The 26,990-nt window shown below is 38.0% G+C and overlaps 1 pseudogene; it reads left to right on the plus strand.

The window, feature by feature from the left end:
* Nucleotides 1-436: 436 nt before the first annotated feature.
* LOC142181177 (stearoyl-[acyl-carrier-protein] 9-desaturase 6, chloroplastic-like) lies at nucleotides 437-22,375 on the plus strand (annotated as a pseudogene).
* The last annotated feature ends 4,615 nt before the right edge of the window (nucleotides 22,376-26,990 follow it).

Raw genomic sequence — 26,990 nt, forward strand, 5'->3', positions numbered from 1 at the left:
CATGTCGAATGTTCTGCAACATCAGCATCAGTCGATGAAGTCTGCTTATGACATTCTGGAAAATCTCAAAGAAATGTTCGGAGATCAGAATCGTGCGGCTAAGCAGACTGCCATGAAAGCCCTTCTGAATACCAAAATGGTTGAAGGTTCATCGGTCAGGGACCATGTTCTGAAGATGATGAGTCTTCTGAATGAACTGGAGGTCCTTGGAGCTAACATTGATAAGGACACGCAGGTTGAAATGATCCTGCAGACTTTGCCTGACAGTTTTCAGCAATTTCGCCTGAATTATAACATGAACAAAATGGATTTGTCCCTTGCGAAATTGTTGAATGAGCTGCAGTCGGCAGAGACTATTATCAAGTCCCAAGCTCCTCCCGTGGCATTGAATTTTGAGGCAGTTTCTTCTTCTAAGCCGAGAGGCGGGCAGAAAAGAAAAAGGCTCAAAAACCCTCTGTTGGTGGCGCGACTGCTGGTGTGAAAAAGGCTAAGGGCAAGTGTTATCACTGCAAGCAGCCCGGGCATCATAAGAAGCAGTGTCCAACTTATCTGGCCAAGCTGAAAAATAAACCAGGTGATTTACATCTACTTGTCGTTGAAACATTTTTAGCGGCTGTTTCTACCATGTCATGGTGTGTAGATTCGGGAGCCACTAATCATATCTGCACTTATTTGCAGGGGTTTCAGGTAACGCGGCGGCTAAGTAAAGGAGAAATCAATGTTTATCAAGCAGACGGTTCAGCAGCCCCAGCTTTAGCATTAGGAAATATTAGTATTTCGTTTGGTAGTGGTAGAGTTTTAGCTTTAAAAGACACATTATATGTACCTTCCGTTAGAAGGAATTTAATTTCGGTTTCTAGCGCTATGAGAGATGGTTATGATTTTAATTGTCATGACGTTGATAAATGTGTTATTACTCATAATAAGCGTTATCTCTCTTCGGCTACATTGATTAATGGTCTTTTTGTTGTTGACTCTATTCCTAAACCGTTACCACCTAAAGAACTGAATAATGTTGATTTACCAAGCAAGAGAAAACGTTCTTCTGAATTGAGTGAAACATATTTATGGCACTTGCGTTTGGGTCATATAAATCTGAACAGAATTTCCAGGTTGGTCAAGGATGGACCTTTAAGTTCATTGAAAGTGGAGGCACTACCAACTTGTGAATCTTGTTTAGAAGGGAAAATGACAAAACAAAATTTCCCCTCAAAAGGAAATCGGGCAAGTGATAAATTAGAATTAATTCATTCTGATTTGTGTGGTCCAATGAATGTCCAAGCAAGAGGTGGTTTTGAGTATTTTGTGACTTTCACAGATGATTACTCAAAATATGGATATATTTATTTGTTGCGTCGAAAGTCTGAATGTTTTGAAAAGTTCAAAGAATTCAAGACTGAGACTGAAAAGCGACATAATAAACATATCAAGACACTACGATCTAATCGTGGTGGGGAGTACCTCTCTACAGACTTTATTGGTATTTATCAGAATGTGGAATTACATCTCAATTATCTGCACCTGGAACTCCACAACAAAATGGTGTAGCTGAAAGAAGAAATAGGACTCTTATGGAAATGGTTAGATCAATGATGAGTTATTCCGATTTGCCTTCGTCTTTTTGGGGACATGCCTTAGAAACGGCGAATTATGTTCTGAACTTAGTTCCTTCAAAGTCAGTACCCTTGACCCCTACAGAATTGTGGACTGGGCGCAAGCCTAGTCTGCGGCATATTCGAGTTTGGGGTTGTCCGGCACATGTGCTAAAGGGGAAAACGGATAAATTGGAGGCAAGAACGGATGTATGCGTGTTTATAGGTTATCCAAAAGGGACGAAAGGTGGTTTATTCTATTGTCCTAAAAGAGAAAAAGGTAATTGTTAGCACAAATGCCAAGTTTCTAGAAGAGGACTATTTGATGAACCATGTTCCTAGAAGTAAACTCGTTTTACAGGAACTCAGCAAAGGAATGGAAACTCAGTCATCTGAAAATCAAAACGACCATATCCAAACCCCGGAAGTCGATTTTGACATACCATTGCACTTTAGTAGTGGGAGAAATGTCAATAGACTTAATGTACCACAAGAACAAGTGCCCGCAGTCATACTACCACAAAGTAGTGGGAGTCATGTTGAGCAGACTGCACAACAGGAAGAAGTCGTTGATATCCCTGTGGATAGCATGGAGACTCAGGTTCCTGATGATGTTGTGGTTCAACCACAAAATCAACGTGATGTAGTTGCAACTGATGTAGTGCGTAGTCGTAGTGGGAGAGAAATAAGACAGCCAGTTCGTTACACGCTCTTGGGAGAATCATATGATAGGATCCCTGAGGAGCCTACCTCCGAACCTGTCAATTACGACCAAACACTACATGATAAGGATGCCGATAAGTGGGTTGCTGCTATGAAATCAGAGATGGAGTCTATGTACTCTAATCAGGTTTGGGATCTTGTAGAACCAACTGATGGGGTTAAACCCATTGGATGCAAATGGATCTATAAGAAAAAGAGAGGTGTAGACGGAAAAGTACAAACTTTTAAATCAAGGCTTGTAGCGAAAGGGTTTACTCAGAAAGAAGGGATTGACTATGAGGAAACCTTCTCGCCGGTAGCCATGCTTAAGTCTATAAGGATTCTCTTATCCATTGCTGCTCATTATGATTATGAGATTTGGCAAATGGATGTCAAGACAGCTTTCCTTAATGGAAGTCTTGATGAGTGCATCTATATGATGCAACCAGACGGTTTTATGGAAAGTGGCAAAGAGCACATGTTGTGTAAGCTTTAAAGGTCCATTTATGGACTAAAACAGGCATCTAGGGCATGGAACACTTGTTTTGATAAGGCGATTAAAACTTTTGGTTTTGATCAGTGTCTTAACGAATCTTGTGTATTCAAAAAGTGGGATGGGGACAAAGTGGCATTTTTGATCTTATATGTAGATGACATACTGCTCATAGGAAATAATGTGGGCATGTTGAATTCAGTTAAGCAGTGGTTGTCCACACATTTTGATATGAAAGATTTGGGAGAAGCGGCTCATATCCTTGGGATCAAACTCTTGCGAGATCGCAAGAAAAGGATATTAGGCTTGTCCCAAGGTCTTTATATTGATACAATACTCTCTAGGTTTAGCATGCATGATTCCAAGAAAGGATTCCTTCCTTTCAGACATGGAATTTCTCTATCGAAAGATCAGTCTCCTAAGACTGATGAAGAGATAGAAAAGATGAAGGCGGTCCCTTATGCATCAGCTGTGGGGAGCCTCATGTATGCTATGTTATGCACTAGGCCTGATATCTGCTTTGCCGTTGGAGTTGTTAGCAGATTTCAGTCTAATCCTGGGAAAGAGCATTGGATGGCGGTTAAACATATAATCAAGTACCTGAAAAGGACTAGGGATTACATGTTGATCTACCAATCGGATGACCTGGTACCTATTGGGTATACTGATTCGGATTTCCAATCAGACAGAGATTCTAGAAAGTCTACCTCAGGTAATGTGTTTACTCTTGGAGGTGGAGCCATAAGTTGGAGGAGTATCAAGCAAACTTGTGTTGCTGATTCCACCATGGAAGCCGAATATGTGGCAGCCTCTGAGGCAGCCAAAGAGGCAGTTTGGCTCGGTAACTTCCTGAGAGAGTTGGGTGTGGTTCCTTCGATTCAAGCACCAATTACGCTTTACTGTGATAATAGTGGTGCGGTTGCAAATTCAAAGGAGCCACGAAGCCATAAGAGGGCAAAGCACATTGAGCGTAAATATCATTTAATTCGTGATATAGTGCAGAGAGGGGATGTAGTGGTCACCAAGATTGCGTCAGAGAACAACTTGGCAGATCCGTTTACTAAGAGCTTACCACAGAAGACTTTTGATAAGCATGTAGAAGGAATGTGTGTCAAAATTGTAGACGCATGGTTATTAGTCTAAGTGGGAGATTGTTAGAATATACTATAAGCCATGCGTATTGTTATAGTATTCTTTATGAATAATTATTTATTTACTTGTTTAAATTCAATAAAGTTTCATTTTAAATAGATCATGTGTTGGTTTGTGCGTCCATTGCTTACATAGTAGATGATTTAGTGTATAGAGTTTAGCTTATACACGGAAGATTAAATCATCGGTTCTTGTAAGATATAAAAGTTAATGTTCACAATCTAATGATGGAATTGGACAAATCATCGGAATGATTGTAGCACAAGATTAAATATAATTTATCTTGATTATGGGAATGGTTTAATTCTAACTTCTTGTGCTAGTACATTTTGTATGTATTGAACGGATCAAGTAGAGATGAGTATTTTATACTGACTTTATAAAATAATTTCTCTAGTCCATTTAATGTACTTATACTCTTAATCCTGATATAATTATTATTAGTTGTGTATGTCACTTGTTGTTTTGATTTATTAAAAGGCGAGATTCTTTCGCGAGTCAATAAGCCTGGTAAATTGGATAACAATGATATACATTGGCGAAGTAATAATTAGTTGATGGAATCCATGTCTCAATTTTGAGATTGATGATACTCCTTTATGAAAGTTTATAAGTTTTCATGTGTAAACCCGACCGGTGGATTTTGTATCCGACACATGAAATAAGTTAAGTGTAAGTCTAAAGGAAGTAATCAATAAATTAAATAGTCAGTAATTTAATTTGATTGATTAGTATCTGAATCTTAACATGGGGAGTTAAATAAGGTTTTATGGAAGAATTTCGAAATTGAACTAAGGAGTGCAATTACGAATTTTTAGTGGAATAATTCGTAATTTATTATGATGGAAATTAGTTTCAGAATTTCGAAATTAATATCATAATAGGAAGCCTTGTTAATTAAATTCTGTGGTCCCTACTGTACCTAAATAATAGAAAATAGTGGAAACTGTTACTTAGTGGGAAAGAAAACGTGGAAACCGTCCCTTAGTGGGAGAAGGAAACCTAACAGGTTTTGAAAACGGTTTTGACCTAAAAATCGCAGCTATATATATGGATATAAGGGCTGGACGTTTTTTACACATGATTCTAACTGCGGTTTCTACTAGAATTTTGCCCACCCAAAATTCTCTTTTTTCGGTTATTGTTTGGGTAACACAGTAGAAGACTGTGGAAATCTGCTAGTGTGTTTTCAACTGAGGAACTGGAGAACGACCTAGATTTGTTGTGTTTACGCTTCAAGAGGTAATCCTAAAATCTCCATACGTGCTAGTTGTTTAGATTCCACGTGAATAAGATTCTGTTATTGCTTCCGCTGTGGTATATATTCCATCACCATCATCCTCCGCCGCGTCCTTACACCACGAAATGATTACCCACTCAATGCCACCTGAAAATTAAAGTTAGAAGTGTTCAAGTCATTAGAACCTTGGGTGACCCAAAGCGTTCTCCCTCTCCTCAAGCCCGTTGAAAATTCCTGGCAGCCCAATGATCTCCTGGTCGGATGAATTCTTCGACGAAGTTCGGGCCCTGAGGCAACGGACTTGTTAACTCTCAGACGATTACCTTGTAGTGCTTGTGGGAGATATGATAACTGAAGAAGCTTTGCCAACTTATCAAACTTGGATTAATACTTTTGATGGGGTTCGTGATGATACTATGTGCAGTTAATCTCCTTGGGCTATTTGGAGTAGGGGCTGGTCTGCTGAGGAAAATAGACATGGAGATCTGCTACACCTTTCTGGTCGTGTGGACATGAAGATGATTGAAAGGACTGTGCAATATTTGATTGGATCCGGAATGGTAAGTGTTTTCTGTTGAGTTTTTGTTTAAGATGAAATAGTCTTAAAATTAGAGTGAATGGGAAATGGGATTTGGATTCGGATTTGGTCAAATGATCGATCGATTGATTAATTTTTTGGACCAAATTTATTTGTTAATAGTGAATATTAACGTGATATAATCCGTGTTTGTAACGGATATTTTCCAATCCGTGTATTGTATTGCAATACTAAGCAATAAGCAGCCTAGTGCACCTCCCACAATGGTGCAAGTGCTCCTCCCACCAAGCAAGTGTATATACCACCATGTAAGTGCTTTCTCCATGATCTAGTGCTTGTTGCACCATGGAAGGGGCGGATTCTCCCAAATAACTGCTATAAATAGAGCATAAGTTGGAGAGAAAGAAGAACACATCGAAAAAAAACACTTGAAACACTCTTTATACACTTAATATACACTCTGTATACACTGGATATACACTCTGCATATACTAGATATACACTCTGCATATACTGGATATACACTCTGTATACACTGCGTATACACTGGAAAAACGAATTGCAATCTGATATTCTCTTCAGTAAGAATTCAACATTGGCTATACTTTGCATTCCTTCCTCTCAGAATTTCCATTCGACTTTTGAGTTGTCCTCCTTATTCTGCATTGTTTTTAACTACAAACAAAGCATCCATAAGTGTGATTTGCTGCCGAACTTTGTGTTCGCTGAAACACTGGGGTTTGAAGTACCGCTACACCAGTGTGTAATTCGTTCTATCCTGGGAGGAAATAATCTATAACCTTGGGTACTAGGAGGGGATTAAATTCCTTAAGGAAACACTGTGAATTCAGTGGGCTCGAATTAATTTCTGTTTTTTTATTTATATTTACGTTTATAAGCTAACGTTCTAATTTCCAGAATCATTATTTACAAGTACAGAGGAACAACAATCTTAAGGAATTTAATAATTTAATTTCTGTATTTGTGTTACTTTTATTATTCTGGAGACTATAACCTTTGTGGTTTTTTGTGTACTCCCGTTTGGAGAGTAAAGCCTTCGTGGCGGTTTGTTGGAGATTAAAATCTACGTGATTTTTACTCCATTTTTAAAGCCTTCGTGGCATTTTGTTGGAGATTAAAATCTACGTGATTTTTCACTCCAGTTTTAAACGTTTATTAAACATTTGATTGTGTCATTTTTACAGTAAAAATGGTGAATGACGGAAATCAAGCTGTTCCGATGATGACTGCCAACGCATCGACAAGTCGAACTCCGGCGTTGGCACCAGCAGAGAAACCCGGAAAATTTTCCGGGATGGATTTCAAGCGCTGGCAGCAAAAGATGTTCTTCTACTTGACTACGTTATGTCTACAGAAGTTCATCAAGGAAGATGTTCCTGATCTTCGAGATGAAACTCCAGAGAATGATAGCTTTCTCGTGATTGAGGCGTGGAAGCATTCTGACTTCTTGTGCAGAAATTATATTCTTAGCGGACTGGAGGATAATCTGTATAATGTATACAGTGGCGTGGAGACGTCAAAAGAATTGTGGAATGCACTTGAAAAGAAGTACAAAACTGAAGATGCCGGGATGAAGAAATTCGTCGCCGCAAAATTTTTGGACTACAAAATGGTAGATAGCAAGTCTGTTATTACCCAAGTCCAGGAATTGCAAGTGATTATTCATGATCTACTTGCTGAAGGTATGTTTCAAATAAATACTGATATTGAAAGTAAATTTTTTAGTAATTTTACTAACGGAATTTTCATTGAAGGTCTTGTCATCAATGAAGCATTCCAAGTAGCAGCAATAATTGAGAAGTTGCCTCCATTGTGGAAGGACTTCAAAAATTATTTGAAACACAAACGAAAGGAGATGTCCCTTGAAGATCTCATTGTTTGATTGAGAATCGAAGAGGACAATAAAGTTGCTGAGAGAAGAGGCCGTGGAAATTCAACAATAATGGGAGCAAATATTGTTGAAGATAACAAAAAGAGAAAGAAGGCTTCTGGTCCGAAATACAACCCAAGCAAGAAGCGGTTCAGTGGAAACTGCTACAACTGTGGGAAAACCGGACACAAATCTACGGAGTGTCGTGCTCGGAAGAAAGACAAGCAAAGGGGTCAAGCAAACATGGTAGAAAAGCATGATGATGTTGATGACTTGTGCGTCATGCTTTCTGAATGCAACCTGGTAGGAAACCCAAAGGAGTGGTGGATTGATTCTGGAGCCACTCGTCATGTTTGTGCTGTGAGGGAAGCATTTTCTACATATGCTTCTGCTGGACCCGAAGAGACGCTCTCTATGGGAAATGCTGCTACAACAAAAATTGAAAGATACAGTAAGATATTTCTCAAGATGACTTTTGGCAAAGTCATGACTTTGAACAACGTCCTTCATGTTCCCGAGATTAGGAAGAACTTAGTCTCTACTGGACTTCTTGTAAAGCACTGTTTCAAGTGCGTTTTTGTATCTGACAAGGTAGTGATTAGTAAGAATGAAATGTTTGTAGGAAAAAGTTACCTTACTGAGGGCCTGTTCAAGCTGAATGTAATAGTTGTTAAAACTAATAATAAAACTTCAGCTTCTTCTTACTTACTTGAGTCAAATGATTTATGGCATGTACGTTTAGGTCATGTCAATTATAAAACCTTGCGAAAAATGATAAACTTGGAAGTATTGCCTAAGTTTGAATGCGAAAAATCAAAATGTCAAATATGTGTGGAATCTAAGTATGTTAAACATCCTTATAAGTCGGTTGAAAGGAATTCAAATCCTTTAGACTTAATTCACATAGATATTTGTGACATGAAGTCAATACCATCTCGCGGTGGAAAGAAGTATTTCATAACTTTTATTGACGATAGTACTCGATATTGCTATGTTTACTTACTTAATAGTAAAGATGAAGTAATAGACGCATTCAAGCAATACAAAAATGAAGTTGAAACGCAACTTAACAAGAAAATCAAAATGATAAGAAGTGATAGGGGTGGTGAATATGAATCTCCTTTTGAACAAATATGTTTAGAATATGGAATTATTCATCAAACAACAACCCCTTACACGCCCCAATTCAATGGGATTGCGGAAATAAAGAATCGTTCATTAAAGGAGATGATGAACGCATTGTTGATAAGTTCTGGTTTGCCACAGAACTTGTGGGGGGAAGCCGTTCTTACGGCCAACCGAATACTAAATAGAGTACCCCATAGTAAAACACAATCCATTCTATATGAAAAATGGAAAGGAAGGAAGCCCAACTTGAATTATTTTAAAGTGTGGGGGTGTTTGACAAAGGTGCAAGTTCCTAAACCCAAAAGGGTAAAAATAGGACCGAAAACAGTTGATTGTGTTTTCATAGGATATGCAACTAATAGTAAAGCATATCGATTTCTGGTTCATAAATCAGAAAATCCCGACATTCATAATAATACGGTTATAGAATCAGATAATACTAAGTTCTTTGAAAATATATATCCATATAAAAAGGAATGCGAGTCGATTGGTGAAGGATCTAAACGACCTCAGGAAGAAACAAAAGAAAGTACATTTAATCAGGGGATCCAAGACGTAGTAAACGTCAAAGAACGTCTACTTCGTTTGGACCAGATTTTGTGACTTTCTTATTGGAAAATGAGCCTCGAACATTTAAAGAAGCTATGTCTTCTTCGGAATCATTGTTCTGGAAAGAGGCAGTCAATAGTGAAATAGAATCCATATTGAACAACCATACATGGGAATTGGTTGATCTTCCTCCTGGAAATAAACCTTTGGGTTCTAAATGGATTTTTAAGAGAAAAATGAAAGATGATGGCACTATTGATAAATTCAAGGCAAGACTTGTTGTCAAAGGGTATAGACAACGAGAAGGTCTTGACTACTTTGATACATACTCCCCAGTTACAAGGATTACGTCCATACGGATGTTAGTAGCATTAACAGCAGTGTATGGTCTTGAAATTCATCAAATGGATGTTAAAACGGCCTTCTTAAATGGAGAGTTGGAGGAAGAAATTTACATGGAACAACCTGAAGGGTTTGTGGTTCCAGGTAAAGAAAATAAAGTATGTAGACTTGTTAAGTCCCTTTACGGACTAAAACAAGCACCCAAACAATGGCATGCGAAATTTGACCAAACAATGTTGTCAAATGGTTTTAAGATAAATGAATGTGATAAAAGTGTGTACATTAAAAATGTTCCAAATCACATAGTCATTGTTTGCCTATATGTGGATGATATGCTGATAATGAGTAATGACATTGCCAACATAAATGCTACTAAGCGTATGCTAACTAGCAAGTTTGATATGAAGGAGTTGGGAATTGTGGATTTAATTCTGGAGATTAAGATCCAAAAGACTCCTCAAGGTCTGGCATTGTCACAATCTCATTATATTAAGACAGTACTTGAAAAATTCAATCACTTGGGCTTTAAAGTTGCAAAGACTCCAATTGACGTGAATCTTGCACTAGCAAAGAATAAAGGCCAAAGCATATCACAATTGGATTATGCTCGTGTGTTGAGATGCTTAATGTACATCATGAATTGTACACGACCAGATATAGCTTGTGCTATAAGTAAACTAAGTCGGTACACGAGCAATCCAGGCCAATCTCACTGGATGGCAATGACACGAGTTTTGGGATACTTAGAACATACCCAAAACTTTGATTTGCACTACAGTAAATATCCTGCGGTGATTGAAGGATATTGTGATGCAAATTGGATCACTGGTTCAACTGATTCGAAGTCCACAAGTGGATATGTATTCACTATTGGTGGAGGAGCGGTATCTTGGAAGTCGTCCAAACAAACATGTATTGCCCGCTCTACAATGGAGGCTGAGTTCATAGCCTTAGATAAAGCCAGTGAAGAAGCTGAATGGCTCCGGAATTTCTTGGAAGATATTCCATTTTGGCCCAAACCGTTGGCACCAATATGCATACACTGTGATAGCCAAGCGGCAATTGGAAGGGCTGGGAGCGTTATGTATAACGGTAAATCTCGTCATATACGACGAAGACATAAAACCGTTAGGCAACTTCTCTCTAGAGGAATTATCACGATTGACTATGTAAAGTCAAGTGATAATGTGTCAGATCCACTTACAAAAGGCCTAACTAGAGAGGTAGTTGAGAAATCATCGAGGGGAATGGGACTATGGCCGAGAACAAGTCATTGTGGCGGTAACTCTACCTAGAAGACTGGAGATCCCAAGATCTAGGTTCAAGGAGATCAAACAAAGTCATTAATGACGGTTCAACATTGTCAACAAAATTTGTTTTAGTCTATTCTCGTGATGAGACAAAGTTCAGTACCAAGGATAAAGCATTAAAGCTTTTTAATGATTTCTAAATTTGATACAGGGTATATCAAATAGTGTATCTACGGGATGACACGTTTAGGAATCACCTATGTAAGTGTGAAGTGTTAGCCGCTTCAAGGAGAATTTTGCAAGGCCAATTATCTACGCACTTATGAAACCAGGCAGTGTTCATGGCTGAAACGAACACAACAATGAGAACCAAAGACGGTTAAGGGTTGATTGTGTGACTTATGGTTGTCTAGGTATACACTAAAGTTCGACGGTTCAAAGATTGTTGGGATATATACTATTAACCATGAGTTTGGTTTAGATATAGTATTTATTATGAAATAATTGTTTATTCAGTTTTAATAAAGTTTTAAATAGATCATATAATAGTCTGTGTCCTTCGCTAATATAGTAGATGATTTAGTGTATAGAGTTTAGCTTATACACGGAAGATTAAATCATCGGTTCTTATAAGTATAAAGTTTGAGTTCACAATCTAATGATGGAATTGGACAAACCATCAGGAATGATTGTAGCACAAGATTAAATATAATTAATCTTGATTATGAGAATGGTTTAATTCCAACTTCTTGTGCTAATACATTTTGTATGTATTGAACGAACCAGGTAGAGATAAGTATTTTATACTGACTTAATAAAATAAACTCTCTAGCCATTAAATGTACTTATACTATTAATCTTGATATAATTATTATTAGTTGTGTATATTATTATTGTTTTGATTTATTAAAAGGCGAGATTCTTTCGTGGGTCAATATGCCTGGTAAATTGGATAATAATAATATACATTGGCAAAGTAATAGTTAGTTGATGGAATCCATGTCTCGGTTTAGAGATTGATGATATACCTTTATGAAAGCTTATAAGTTTTCATGTGTAAACCCGGCCGGTGGATTTTGTATCCGACACATGAAATAAGTTAAGCGAAAGTCTAAAGGAAATAATCAATAAATTAAATCGCCAGTAATTTAATATAATTGATTCGTATCTGAATCTTCACATGGGGAGTTAAATAAGATTTAATGGATGAATTTCGAAATTGAATAAGGAGTGTAATTACGAATTTTTAGTGGAATAATTCGTAATTAATTATGGTGGATATTAATTTCGAAAATTACAAATTAATTCCATAATTGGAAGCCTTGTTAATTAAATTCTGTGGTCCCTACTGTGCCTAAATAATAGGAAATAAAGGAATCCTTTTTCTGGTGGAAAAGAAAACCTAACAGGTTTTGGAAAAGGGTCTTAACCCTTAAAACTTGTGCTATAAATACATAAGGTTTTCCATCTAGAGGGATGGGTAGATGGTGGCTGAAATTTTCAGCCAAGTTTTCCTAGAAATTTCGCCCACACGAAATTGCTATTTTCGGGTATTATTTGGGTAACACAGTAGAAGACCGTGGAACGTTCGAGGATCACGATTGTGCGGGTGATGGAGATTCCATTGAGAAGTTATGGAACTGAAGGCTCACGTGGTAGAAGAGATATGTTCACGCTTCAAGAGGTAACCCGTGAAATTCCGTTTATGCTAGTTGTCTAAATTACATGTGAATTTTGATACTGGGATTGCTTCCGCTGCATATAATAATCCATCAATTGGTATCAGAGCTCACTCACATCTAATTAGATAACTAAGTTTTTCATGAAACAAGAATATGGTGTTTATGTGCATTTTTTGAATTACATATATATGTGGTTTTCTAAAAAACTGCACTGCTGTTTTGTGAATTAACTGTGCATAATTTATGGATTATTCTTATAATCATGAGATATATATTTTCTTATTGATATTTGATTGAGATTATCTGAATTTTTTGGGGTAAACCTTAGAAAAACGCAAAACCTGTTTTTGACCGAATAGTCGGAATTTTCGGAGGTCAGCGAACTTGACGGACTCCGATTGAGCTGAAATTTGGTGGGTCCATCGGAAACGCCGTGGTGAGAAAAACTCACTGCTATAGCAGTGAATCATGGTATTTTTCGGCGTTTTGAGGTCGTTTGGACTGTGTTTTGGACGTTTTTCTATTTTCTGGAAATTATTTCTTAATAATTTTAATTCTTTTTTAATTCATTGGTGTTGGGGATGACTCCCCATGGTCCCCATGATTAAATACTAGTCATATAATAGGTTTACACATTGACTATTAGGAAATAAACGTGTTGTTGTATTAAATTCAATAATAGAGGTGTAAGATTTTATTGACTAGGTCTTACAAGGTATAATTCATATTGTGTAATGATATAATTATTTTGTAAGAAAGTAAAATTCTCTATTTGATATCCTGGATGACTAATGATTGGAGCGTTTGGCATGTTTGTACATAAAAAATTTCTCAAATTTAAGTTTATATTTTCATGCCCTACGTGATTACTAGTTTGGATTTTCGATGAAGAATTTTATTCTCTGATTGGAAGTTCTAATTAAGTGAAATATGACGGTATGTTGTATGAGTTTTATAATGTTGGTATGACTTTTAAGCTATGGTCTACCATAAAATAATTTTATGAGCTAAATATATATTCACTTGTAAATTGAGAATTTTATGAGTAATAAATAGTTACCACTGAAGTGGTTTGTTTATTTGAACTCATGAAAAATTCTTAGTAAATTTGTACATGTGAAATTATATCTATTCATGGATTGAGCATTATGATTAATAAGTAGGATCCACAAAATGGTCTATTTATTTGAGTCATTGAAATATGTTTAATATACCATGTGAAAATTATCCTTGAGAAATCTACATTAATGGTGGAGGTTCATAACTAGAAAAAGAGTATTTATCTTTGGGTACTAGTGAAACTAACTCCACCCATGAGAAGAGATATTGGGGTTTTCACTGAACGGGAGAAAATATAATATCTCAGGTTCTTATGTATTTAATAAAAGGATAATTTATTGCAAAAGGAGATATTATATATCCTAGAAATAGGAAGAAAATAATATATGCCTTGAGCTCATAGTGTAATTATAAGGAGAATGGAAATCAATATCATATTTATTTTAATTCATGAAACTACTTAAAACGGTTATTCTCCGAGTGTGGTTACAGGCTAGTGGTCATGAATTTGACGGACTCCGATTGACATGAAACTTGGTGGGTTCATCAAAAACGATCTAGTGAGAAATACTCAATGCTATGCAGTGAATCATGTTGTTTTTTGGCATTTTGAGGTTGTTTAGATGGGTTTTCAAGCAGTTTATTAAATTGAATTTGTTATAAATATGAAAAATTATTCTTTATATATCGGCTATATTTGTGTTAAATCTGAAGCATGTGATTTAACTTGATATGATATATATGAAGAATGCAAATCACATGGATTTAATCCTAACTATGCCAAAAAATAATTTATTTGAATTTGGTCTAGTTTTGGCGATCATGAATTCAACGATCTCCGAATGACCTGAAATTTGATAGGATCATCGGAAACGATCATTAAAGAAGAACTCACTGCTATGCGGTGAATCACATCGTATTTTGACGATTCGGGATCGTTTAGATGAGTTTTTTGGTGGTTTGACGGATTAAAATGCGATTTACATACGAAAAGTCATTCTTTCTATCATTTTATTTATGTCTAATCTGGAACATGATAACACATGTTGATTTGACATGAATTGGTATATGATAAAAATGTAGGTCATATTTTAAATTCTTAAAAAATGCTTAAAATGATAATTTTCCAAATTTGGTCGCAATTTTTGGAGATTGTGATTTTAACGATCTCCGATTGATATGAATTTATCAGAAACAGTCCAGTGAACAATAATCACTGCTATGCAGTGTAAAATAATAATTTTAGTATTTTAAGACTGTTTAAATGGGGCATTCAGTATTTTTTTTTAATTATGGAACTTAATCCTCAGAGAAATGTTCGTGGTTATGATAAAGTGGTGATAGGAATTAACCCCTATGATCTCCATTTTTTATTTATAGTGAGATAATAAATTTATGCGTTGACATTAGGTCTTCCTCCATATCGGATAAATTTATTATGAACTCACTGGCTATAGTTACTAGTTATTGATAACCAGTATTAACTCTCCATCTGAGCTTAAAGGGTTGAATCAATTTTGTAACTACAATACAATCATGATTAAGTAGTGATAGAAATATATTTCTATGGTCTTCCACTATTAATTTCAAGTGAGTAATAAATTTATGCGTTGACTTTAGGTCTTCCTCCATATCGGATAAATTTATTGTAAGCTCACTAGGTGAAATACTAGTAATTGATATCGTGTACTTACTCTCCATCTGAGTATACATGTTGGATCAATGAAACTAGAGCTATTAAAAATGATGTTCACTTGACTTAAATTAACAGTATACTCTCCATCTGAGTTGGGTCTGTTTTAATTATTGGAGTGAATAATCTGGCATTGCATATGTATGTTGCATGAGTAGTTCTTTCCCATCGAAATTGCTATTCAAGATGCATGACATATATGTGTAGTGTGTTTTAAAATTTTTGTATTAAAATATATACAATTGACTGAAAATAATAGTATGCTCTCCATCTGAGTTGGTTCTATTTATTTTTGGATTGTATAATTCTTGCATTATATAATATACTTTGTATGAATAATTCTTTTCCCATCGAAATTTATTATTCCAAATGCATGTATGTATATAAATATTGAATGCAGTCTGAATTTTACTATTCAGTGTTTTGACTTATTATGATCTATTTAATTTTTTTATCTCAACTCCACAATGATTTTATGCAATTTGTCGTATTACTTGTTAAAATTTTCTTTTAGTGATAAAGCATTAATTTTAAGGATGCAATATATGTACTTTTGTTAGAAGGAATTTAATTTCGGTTTCTGGGCAAAATAAGAGATGGATATTTGTCTTATTTTTCGAATAACTCTTGAGTTATTGAGCTTAATAAACACTTTATCTCTTGTGGTACATGAATGCATAACCTTGTTATTATATATTGATGTCTCTCCTGAACAGAACAATATTAGTCTACCTCATAAGAGAATATGTTCTTCAAAATTGAGTGAAACTTATCTGTGCACTTTTATCTAAGGCATATTAATCTGGATAGGATTTCAAGTTGGTCAAGTATGGACCTTAAGGTTCATTGAAAGTAGAGGCACTACCAACTTATGGATCCTGTTTGGAAGGAAATTTGACTAAAAGATGTTTCCCTTTAAAAGGAAATAAAACTAGTGATAAACTAGAATGAATCCTTTCTGATTTGTATGGTTAAATGAACATACTCGTAAGAGATAGATTTTGAGTATTTTATGACGTTCATAAATGATTACTCAAAATATTAATATATTTATTTGATGCAATGTAAGTCTTAATGAATTAAGTAATTCAAGGTTTTTAAGACTTGAAATAGAGAAGCACCAAAGAAATATATTAAGTTACTACAATTTGATTATAGTGGCGAGCATCTCTCTAAAGAGTTTTTTAGTTACATATCAGAATAGGGATTACATCTCAATTGACTACACCGTAAACTCCATAATAGAGTCGTGTAGTAGAAAGAAGAAATAAGTCTCTTTTGGATATGGATAGACTAATGACGTGTTATTCAGATTTGCCTTATTTATTTTTGGAATATTTCCTGGAAACTTCAAATTACATTCTGAATTTAGTTCCTTCTAAGCTAGTACCTGGGACATCTATAGAACTGTGGACTGAATGTAAGCTTGGTCTGTGGCATGTTCAGATATAGGATTATCCCGCATATGTGCTGAAAGGGAAAACAGATATGTAAGTTGGAACTAAGTATGGACAGGTGCATGTTTATCGAATATCCAAGAAAACGAATGAAGCTTTATTTTATTGTCCTAAAGAAAATAAGGCAATTGTTAAAACAAATGCATTTTTCTAGATAAGGACTGTTTAATAAAACATGTTCCTAGAAGTAAACTATTTTTACAGGAACTGGGCAAAGAAATAACTAGATGTTCAAGAACATCAAAACCCACACGTCAGAATTGACGTTCCATTGCATTTAAGTAGTGGGAGAACGTTAATAGACATAATATGCCTTTATCGAGTGGGAGTGATGTTTGAACATTGAACACTATAGTAAGAAGTCACTAATATTTCAATGTCGTGAGGTAACGAAGGTAATATTAGTGGTACTTCGTCTTAGTGGGAGAAAGCTAAAGAAAATTATAGTTCGGTGTTCATTCTTGGGATAGTTTCGGTAACAGGATCTCTGAAGAGTTTAATACCAAACTAGATAATTACGACAAAGTACTACTGGACAAATATTGCATCAGATATAACTTGACAAGATTCTTTAACAAAACCTTATTTGGTAAAGACTTTTAATAGTTATGTAAAAGAATGCTTGAGAAAGTTGTAGATGCATGGTTATGAGTCTAAGTGGGAGATTGTTGGGGCATATACTATTAACCATGCATTTAGATATAGTATATTCTAATAATTATCATGGTTAAAAGTCTAAGTGGGAGATTGTTGGGATATATACTATTAACCATGAGTTTGGTTTAGATATAGTATTTATTATGAAATAATTGTTTATTCAGTTTTAATAAAGTTTTAAATAGATCATATAATAGTCTGTGTCCTTTGCTTATATAGTAGATGATTTAGTGTATAGAGTTTAGCTTATACACGGAAGATTAAATCATCGGTTCTTATAAGTATAAAGTTTGAGTTCACAATCTAATGATGGAATTGGACAAACCATCAGGAATGATTGTAGCACAAGATTAAATATAATTAATCTTGATTATGGGAATGGTTTAATTCCAACTTCTTGTGCTAGTACATTTTGTATGTATTGAACGGACCAGGTAGAGATAAGTATTTTATACTGACTTAATAAAATAAATTCTCTAGCCATTAAATGTACTTATACTCTTAATCTTGATATAATTATTATTAGTTGTGTATATTATTATTGTTTTGATTTATTAAAAGGCGAGATTCTTTCGTGGGTCAATATGCCTGGTAAATTGGATAATAATAATATACATTGGCAAAGTAATAGTTAGTTGATGGAATCCATGTCTCGGTTTAGAGATTGATGATATACCTTTATGAAAGCTTATAAGTTTTCATGTGTAAACCCGGCCGGTGGATTTTGTATCCGACACATGAAATAAGTTAAGCGAAAGTCTAAAGGAAATAATCAATAAATTAAATCGTCAGTAATTTAATTTAATTGATTCGTATCTGAATCTTCACATGGGGAGTTAAATAAGATTTAATGGATGAATTTCGAAATTGAATAAGGAGTGTAATTACGAATTTTTAGTGGAATAATTCGTAATTAATTATGGTGGGTATTAATTTCGAAAATTACAAATTAATTCCATAATTGGAAGCCTTGTTAATTAAATTCTGTGGTCCCTACTGTGCCTAAATAATAGGAAATAAAGGAATCCTTTTTCTGGTGGAAAAGAAAACCTAACAGGTTTTGGAAAAGGGTCTTAACCCTTAAAACTTGTGCTATAAATACATAAGGTTTTCCACCTAGAGGGATGAGTAGATGGTGGCTGAAATTTTCAGCCAAGTTTTCCTAGAAATTTCGCCTACACGAAATTGCTATTTTCGGGTATTATTTGGGTAACACAGTAGAAGACCGTGGAACGTTTGAGGATCACGATTGTGCGGGTGATGGAGATTCCATTGAGAAGTTATGGAACTGAAGGCTCACGTGGTAGAAGAGATATGTTCACGCTTCAAGAGGTAACCCGTGAAATTCCGTTTATGCTAGTTGTCTAAATTACATGTGATTTTGATACTGGGATTGCTTTCGCTGCATATAATAATCCATCAAAGATATCAAATCTACCGATTGACCGAGTATATCCGACATAAGTTCACTACGGAAAGTTCAAAGGGAAACCTACTCATCCAGATGCAATTAATCCTTGTTTGCAAATCACACAAGTTTTTTCATGCATACTTCCGTGATATAGCCATTCCCCATTCATGTGGGGGATTGTTGAATTTTTGTTTAAGATGAAATAGTCTTAAAATTAGAGTGAATGAGAAATGGGATTTGGATTCGGATTTGGTCAAATGATCGATCGATTGATTAATTTTTTGGACCAAATTTATTTGTTAATAGTGAATATTAACGTGATATAATCCGTGTTTGTAACGGATGTTTTCCAATCCGTGTATTGTATTGCAATACTAAGCAATAAGCAGCCTAGTGCACCTCCCACAATGGTGCAAGTGCTCCTCCCATCAAGCAAGTGTATATACCACCATGTAAGTGCTTTCTCCATGATCTAGTGCTTGTTGCACCATGGAAGGGGCGGATTTCTCTCAAATAACTGCTATAAATAGAGCATAAGTTGGAGAGAAAGAAGAACACATCGAAAAAAAACCACTTGAAACACTCTGTATACACTTAATATACACTCTGTATACACTTAATATACACTCTGTATACACTGGATATACACTCTGCATATACTGGATATACACTCTACATATACTGGATATACACTCTGTATACACTGCGTATACACTGGAAAAACGAATTGCAATCTGATATTCTCTTCAGTAAGAATTCAACATTGGCTATACTTTGCATTCCTTCCTCTCAGAATTTCCATTCGACTTTTGAGTTGTCCTCCTTATTCTGCATTGTTTTTAACTACAAACAAAACATCCATAAGTGTGATTTGCTGCCGAACTTTGTGTTCGCTGAAACACTGGGGTTTGAAGTACCGCTACACCAGTGTGTAATTCGTTCTATCCTGGGAGGAAATAATCTATAACCTTGGGTACTAGGAGGGGATTAAATTCCTTAAGGAAACACTGTGAATTCAGTGGGCTCAAATTAATTTCTGTTTTTTTATTTATATTTACGTTTATAAGCTAACGTTCTAATTTCCAGAATCATTATTTACAAGTACAGAGGAACAACATTTTCAATGTGTACAAAGAGTATAAGCTCCGTGCATTAATCTGGCTAAACTTTTTAGGGGTTTAGATAACTAAAAAACGATAAGTAATCTTTTATAATTGATTAAATTATACTCTTACATTTTGGTGTATATGTACACGTACGTAAATACTTTAACAAAAGGGGTGGTGATTTTTTATATGATTCCTAACAGTTGTAGATTTTGCTCGGCCTGTTTTGGCTTGACCATTTTTGTTTGGAACAGAACTACCTCATTGCATAGTTTGCTTGCCAAGAGGCAAATAAATTAATCTGTCTTTTAAATTTTTTTAAACATTTTGCTCTATTTTTACTAGTAAAGTTGTTAACAGACCCGTGTAGATAGTCTTTCGGTGGATAAATGTAATGCGCTCCTTTCTATTTGAGTACTATTTTTTTTACTAGTTTGTTTCAAAAAAATCGGTATATTTCTATATTTGAAAATAATGAACTTTAAACTTCTTGTATTTTTTTTAATGAGAAGTTTTTATAGCCACATAAATACTTTGATATATTTAAGATCACAAATTTTAAAAATCTTGTAGTCATTAAATATATTTATTTTTTAAACTTCGTGCCGTAGAGCCGTAGAACTATATCAAACAAATTATAACGAAAGTGAGGAAGTACTTATTAAATTTAAAAAGGTAAATTTGCATTTTCTGTACTTAATTAGTCTACAGGGCGCCGTGCATCTTTCGTTAAGTTAGGACATAAGAGTAATAACTACTCCCTCCGTTTCATAATTAATTGAGGTACTTTCCTTTTTAGTCTGTTCCAAAATAAATGACATATTTCTAAATTTGGAAATAATTCAACTTTAAACTCTTTCATTTTACCCATTTACTCTTAATGAGAAGCTTTTATAGCCACACAAATGTCATAGTCTCACAAACTCTTTACCCCTTAAGCTTTTAAAACCACAAGTTTCAAAAATCTTTTTTTTTTTTTTTAAACTCCGTGCCGAGTCAAACTACCTCATTTAATGTGAAACGGAGGGAGTAACATTTACGTGGCAAAAAGTGACCGCTTACGAGTGTTTACTTATGGATGGAAAAGAGTTAGCATATGAAATCGCTGATCCTCTCCAAAGGTGGAGGAATAAAGGAGCTAGCGACGTCCGACTAACTTAATTCAACTTCACCTCTCAAGGGTTTTATCGAACAAGTTTGCTAAAGGATGAAAATACTTTAATTTGGAAATGAACTTCAGCTAAAAGGGGATATTGCGTTGTAGATCAAGTTTTGATTTTCTTGGTAACATATTCCCATGAAGGAGTCATTAGTGACTGCATGCAAATTCACTCCTCAAAAGAGTTTAGAGTTTATGTTCTGACGGTGCAATTTACACAATTATCACTTATAAAGTTATTGTACGTAAATCTCTATGATAAGTGTTCAATATTTGTTAATCTGAGAAAAATAGTAGTAATTGACATGTTAAATAGGTTAAATTATATTGATCATGTAAAAAAGAATTTACATTATCTATATATGTAGCTAACTCAAATCCTTTATCAAGTGAAGTTGTTAAATCCTTGACTTTATAGGATGTAGGAACAGAGAACAACCCCTACTTAGGGTTTGTGTACACATCATTCCAAGAAAGAGCAACATTCGTGTCACATGGCAATACTGCTCGTCTAGCCAAGGGTGCCGACCCAATATTAGCACGCATATGTGGAACAATAGCAGCGGACGAAAAGCGACACGAAAACGCCTACGTCAAGATGGTTGAGAAATTGCTGGAATTGGACCCAAATGACTCCATGCTAGCTATTGCTAAAATGATGAAAAAGAGGATTACGATGCCTGCCCACCTAATGTACGATGGGTGTGATACAGATCTATTCGAGCACTTTGCTGCTGTGGCTCAAAGGTTAGGAGCGTATACAAGTCATGATTATGCATATATATTGCAGTTTTTGATCGATCGATGGGCATTGGAAAAGCTTGAAGGAATTAAGGATGACGCGAAACGTGCGCAAGACTGTGTGTGGATTACCACCTAAGATAAAAAGGTTGCAAAAGAGAGCCGATGAGAGAGCTAAGAAGTTGGAGTTGCGTCAAGTGAAGTTTAGCTGGATTTTCAACAAGGAAGTGAGCAGAGGCGGATCCAAGATTTAAATTCTATGGGTTCAGTTTTAATGTTTTTAACATTGAACCCATTATATTTTTAAAGTTATGGGTTCATATCTATTATTTTTGCAATTTTAATAAATTTTTACATATGAATTTTCACTCCGCGTCGAAAATTATGGATTCAGTTGAACCCGTAGTTAATACACTACATCCGCCTCTGGAAGTGAGTGTATAAAAGAGTTCATTTGTGAAAAATGTACAACATTAGCCACACGGGCAGCTATATATGCCTAGATATGGAACTTGAAAATGGTAATGGAATGAATGTGTAAGTGTCCTAATTTGGTTTGACATATTACTCAAACTGATGTCAATAATAAATTTTGCCTTCGATACCGATTGTTTGATTATCACTAGTACTGTCATGGGCTGCTTTCCAGACATGCCCCATGACCCCTTGGCCGCGCCCCATGGCGGCCTAGCAAGCCTCACAATGCCTAGCGCCATGGTCGGCCCCGTGGTCTTGGCTGCGCCAAGTGACAAGCGCGCATGTGCCTCTGTCGCCCCACCGATGCCTCTCGCCAGCGCCCAAGGGCTGGCCATTGACAACAGCGCCGCGCGCCCTGACAATGCCGCGCGCGCAGATCCTGATGCCTCGCCAGCGCCCAGCTGCAGGCCCATTCCAACAGCGCCTCGCGCACAGACCCTGATGCCAAGCACCAGTGCCCAGCCTCAGGCCAGCACATCAAGTGTCGCGCGCGCCCACAGCAACGCGCGCGCAGACCCTGACCCGCAAGCCAAAGATGCTGCCATCGGACTTAGTTTTTCCTTGTAATAATCTAAGTCCTTTTCATTGTAATCATAGGCTAGTTTACATCATTTTCATTTCAGTGTGCTTCTACAGCTTTATTAGGACTAGTCTTGTAATGTTGGTTTATTTTTTTTAAGCATTATTAAGGGGGACCAAACAATCAAACATTTCAATCAGCATTTTCTGGTGTCTCTCCCCTCGACACCACATCATTGTAATCATCATTTTCAGTCATCAATAAAATCATCATCAGCATTCAAAACCCAATTCTCTCTCAAGCTTCCGCAATTGCCCACGACATTGGTTTTCCCGCACGGCACTGACAATCTAGTCTAGCGTGCGGCGAGGACCTCATTGGCGGACAGCAACCGCACTGACATCGGTTGCTTAGCCTTACGTTGCCCTTCCAAAGATCATCAGGAAGGCGTTGCGTAACAGTTGGTATCAGAGCCTAGGCTCGACATCGGACGAGGGAAAACATTTGCCATCATCACCATTTCTGACCATGGTGAATCATGGGGAGCGTCTAGCATCCCTAGAAGAGACGGTTGACCGATTACGACCCATCGTAGAAACGGTGCCTGATCAAAGCAACAACCTAGTGCAAAGGTTGGACGACCTGGACCGCCGAATGCGGCAGGCCGAAAATGACATTGCAAACATCAGTCGTGACTCCGACGAGGACCGACAAACGGCAGCCATCGAAACTGCCAATATTCATGGCAAATTTGAGGACCTCCAACAGGAGCGTGCCGACGATTTAGCCCATCAGCAACATGAGGCAGACAGACTAACTGCCATGCAGCAAACCATAAACGACTTGACTGACAAGCTCAACGTTGTCAATGCTGCCTTACAGAGCCTACTTCGGGAAGGCGACCATCACATCAGGGGTGCAGCAAATCTCACCCCCATTCCACAAAAGCTTAAGATACCGGAGCCAAAGCCATACGACGGATCCCGGGATGCTAAAGAAGTGGAAAACTTCATCTTCGACATCGAACAATACTTCGATGCCGTGGGCCATTTGGAGGAATCCAAAAAGGTAGCGACTGCTGCCATGTATCTTCAGGGCGATGCCAAACTTTGGTGGCGGGTCAAACACGAAGCCATCAAGGCCGGTGAAGATACTCTTCAGACATGGGACGAATTGAAGGTAGCCATACGCCTGCAGTTCTTTCCCGAAAATGTGGAATACAACGCAAGGAGAAAGCTACGGGACCTCCGCCACACCAGATCAGTGAGGGAGTACGTGCGCGAATTCTCCGCACTCATGCTAAACATACGCGACATGGGGGACAAAGACAAACTCTTCGCATTCATAGAAGGTTTGAAACCTCATGCCCGTATGGAACTACAGCGACAACGGGTAGACACCCTGCCCAAGGCCATTCAAGCTGCAGAATGCCTTGGCGACTATCATTTGGGAACTCAGAATGACAGGCCCCAGCCGTCTGTCCGAGGGGGATCCAACGGGCACCATCCCAGCAATGGTGGCCCAAGCAAAAGTGGGGGAGATCGGAGTGCATCAAAAACTAAGACTCCTCCCTCCAACAGCAACAGTGCTGCATCCATCAACAACAATCAGGGGAGAAAGCCTCCCTCAGAATGCCGTCATTGCGGCGGGGCACATTGGAACAATGAATGCCCAAACATCAAGGTCAATGCTCATCAGACGGTCGAGGATGAGTTAGACACATCAGACTCATCAGACGACGACCAGGTAGGCGCCTTCAATGCAATTGTTGGCTCTATCCCTCATGCCTTAGCGGGGACCAGTGCATGTCCTCCTAAGAAAACATCAGTCCCGATCACCAGGAAAGGGAAAGAAAAGATGGACGAAGGACCTCCTAAGCAAGCGAGGACCCTAATGTTCGTCGAATTGAAAGTGAACGGCAAGCCCCTTCACGCATTGATAGACACGGGTGCCACCCATAACTACTTGTCATCAACGCAAGTAGAGCGCCTAGGTCTTGTGGTACAAAAGAGCAAAGGCCGTGTCAAGGCTATCAACTCACCACCTCAGACATTGGGTGGAACAGCTACAAATGTCCCAGTGAAACTTGGCCCATACAAAGGAAGCATCGACCTGCGCATCGCAATCATAGATGACTTCGACATCATAGTGGGTCTGGAGTTCATGAGGCAGACCAACACCATTCCAGTACCATTTGCCAACATGCTCCTGATGATGGGAGAAAACGGGGCCAAGCCCTGCACCATACCATGCTTTCCCATAAAGATGGCCGCTGAAAACATCTCGGCCATGCAGTTGGAGAAGGTAGTCAACAGACATGAACCTCAGGTTCAGGCTACCCTTCGCAGCAACAATCAGTCATCATGTCATCGGCCTCAAAAGACTGGTGACGCTCATCATCGTGTGAAGACTTGTCAGCCATGCCACAAGGACAAGTCGGATCACTCATCACAGCCGGGACCCTCGCAGCCATCACATGTCCCTCAGAAACCATGGGAAAGTGTTTCCCTCAGATTCATCACGGGATTGCCCCAAGTCGGCAATCTTGCATCCATCATGGTTGTCATAGATCAGTTCTCAGACTATGCAACTTTCATAGCAGCCCCGCAAAATATCTCAGCAGAAGATACAGCTCGACTCTTCTTCTCGCACATTGTCAAGCATTGGGGCCTGCCCAAAAACATTGTTAGTAGGCGCGACTCACGCTTTACTAGCAACTTCTGGACCCATCTCTTCAGGTGCTTTGGGTCAACATTGAGTCACAACACAGACATCCATCCACCATCGGATGGCCAGACAGACCGGTTCGATGATATGCTGGAGGAATATCTCCGCAACTTTGCAACCGGATCCCAGAAGCATTGGGTGAAGCTCCTGGATGCTGCTCAACTGTGTTTCAATTCTCAAAAGAGCCATCATACAAACAAGAGCCCTTTTGAAATTGTTACCGGACAGCAACCGCTTCTCCCGCAGACGGTGAATGCCTCAACCATGCCGAAATCTCCTCGAGCTGCCAACTTCTCGAGCGAATGGGAGCGCAACATGGAGATAGTGCGGAGCTATCTCATCAGGGCCCAAGAGCGGGCAAAAAGGTTCACCGAACAAAAGCGTTGCTTTTCCCAACATCAACCAGGGGATAAAGTAATGCTACGCATCCCAAAGCAGTACTTGTTTGCAGAAAGGACCCATGACCCTCGCCTGCAACAAAAATACATCGGGCCCCTGTCCATTGAAAAACGCATTGGGGAGTCCACATACCAGGTGAAAACTCCATCCTGGTGGAAGATCCATCCAGTCTTCCATGTCAGCCGCATGAAATCATTGCTTCGCTACAACAACAAGCTCACAGAACAGAGGGGCGCAGACCTCCCATCCAACAACCATCAGAATCATCATCATCATCATCATCATTATAAGGCTCCGAGGACGGCGCCAACTCAGGTGGGGGAGAATGTCATGGGCTGCTTTCCAGACATGCCCCATGACCCCTTGGCCGCGCCCCATGGCGGCCTAGCAAGCCTCACAATGCCTAGCGCCATGGTCGGCCCCGTGGTCTTGGCTGCGCCAAGTGACAAGCGCGCATGTGCCTCTGTCGCCCCACCGATGCCTCTCGCCAGCGCCCAAGGGCTGGCCATTGACAACAGCGCCGCGCGCCCTGACAATGCCGCGCGCGCAGATCCTGATGCCTCGCCAGCGCCCAGCTGCAGGCCCATTCCAACAGCGCCTCGCGCACAGACCCTGATGCCAAGCACCAGTGCCCAGCCTCAGGCCAGCACATCAAGTGTCGCGCGCGCCCACAGCAACGCGCGCGCAGACCCTGACCCGCAAGCCAAAGATGCTGCCATCGGACTTAGTTTTTCCTTGTAATAATCTAAGTCCTTTTCATTGTAATCATAGGCTAGTTTACATCATTTTCATTTCAGTGTGCTTCTACAGCTTTATTAGGACTAGTCTTGTAATGTTGGTTTATTTTTTTAAGCATTATTAAGGGGGACCAAACAATCAAACATTTCAATCAGCATTTTCTGGTGTCTCTCCCCCTCGACACCACATCATTGTAATCATCATTTTCAGTCATCAATAAAATCATCATCAGCATTCAAAACCCAATTCTCTCTCAAGCTTCCGCAATTGCCCACGACATTGGTTTT

Source organism: Nicotiana tabacum, chromosome 5 (genome assembly GCF_000715075.1).
Source record: "Nicotiana tabacum cultivar K326 chromosome 5, ASM71507v2, whole genome shotgun sequence".
Taxonomy (NCBI): Eukaryota; Viridiplantae; Streptophyta; class Magnoliopsida; order Solanales; family Solanaceae; genus Nicotiana; species Nicotiana tabacum.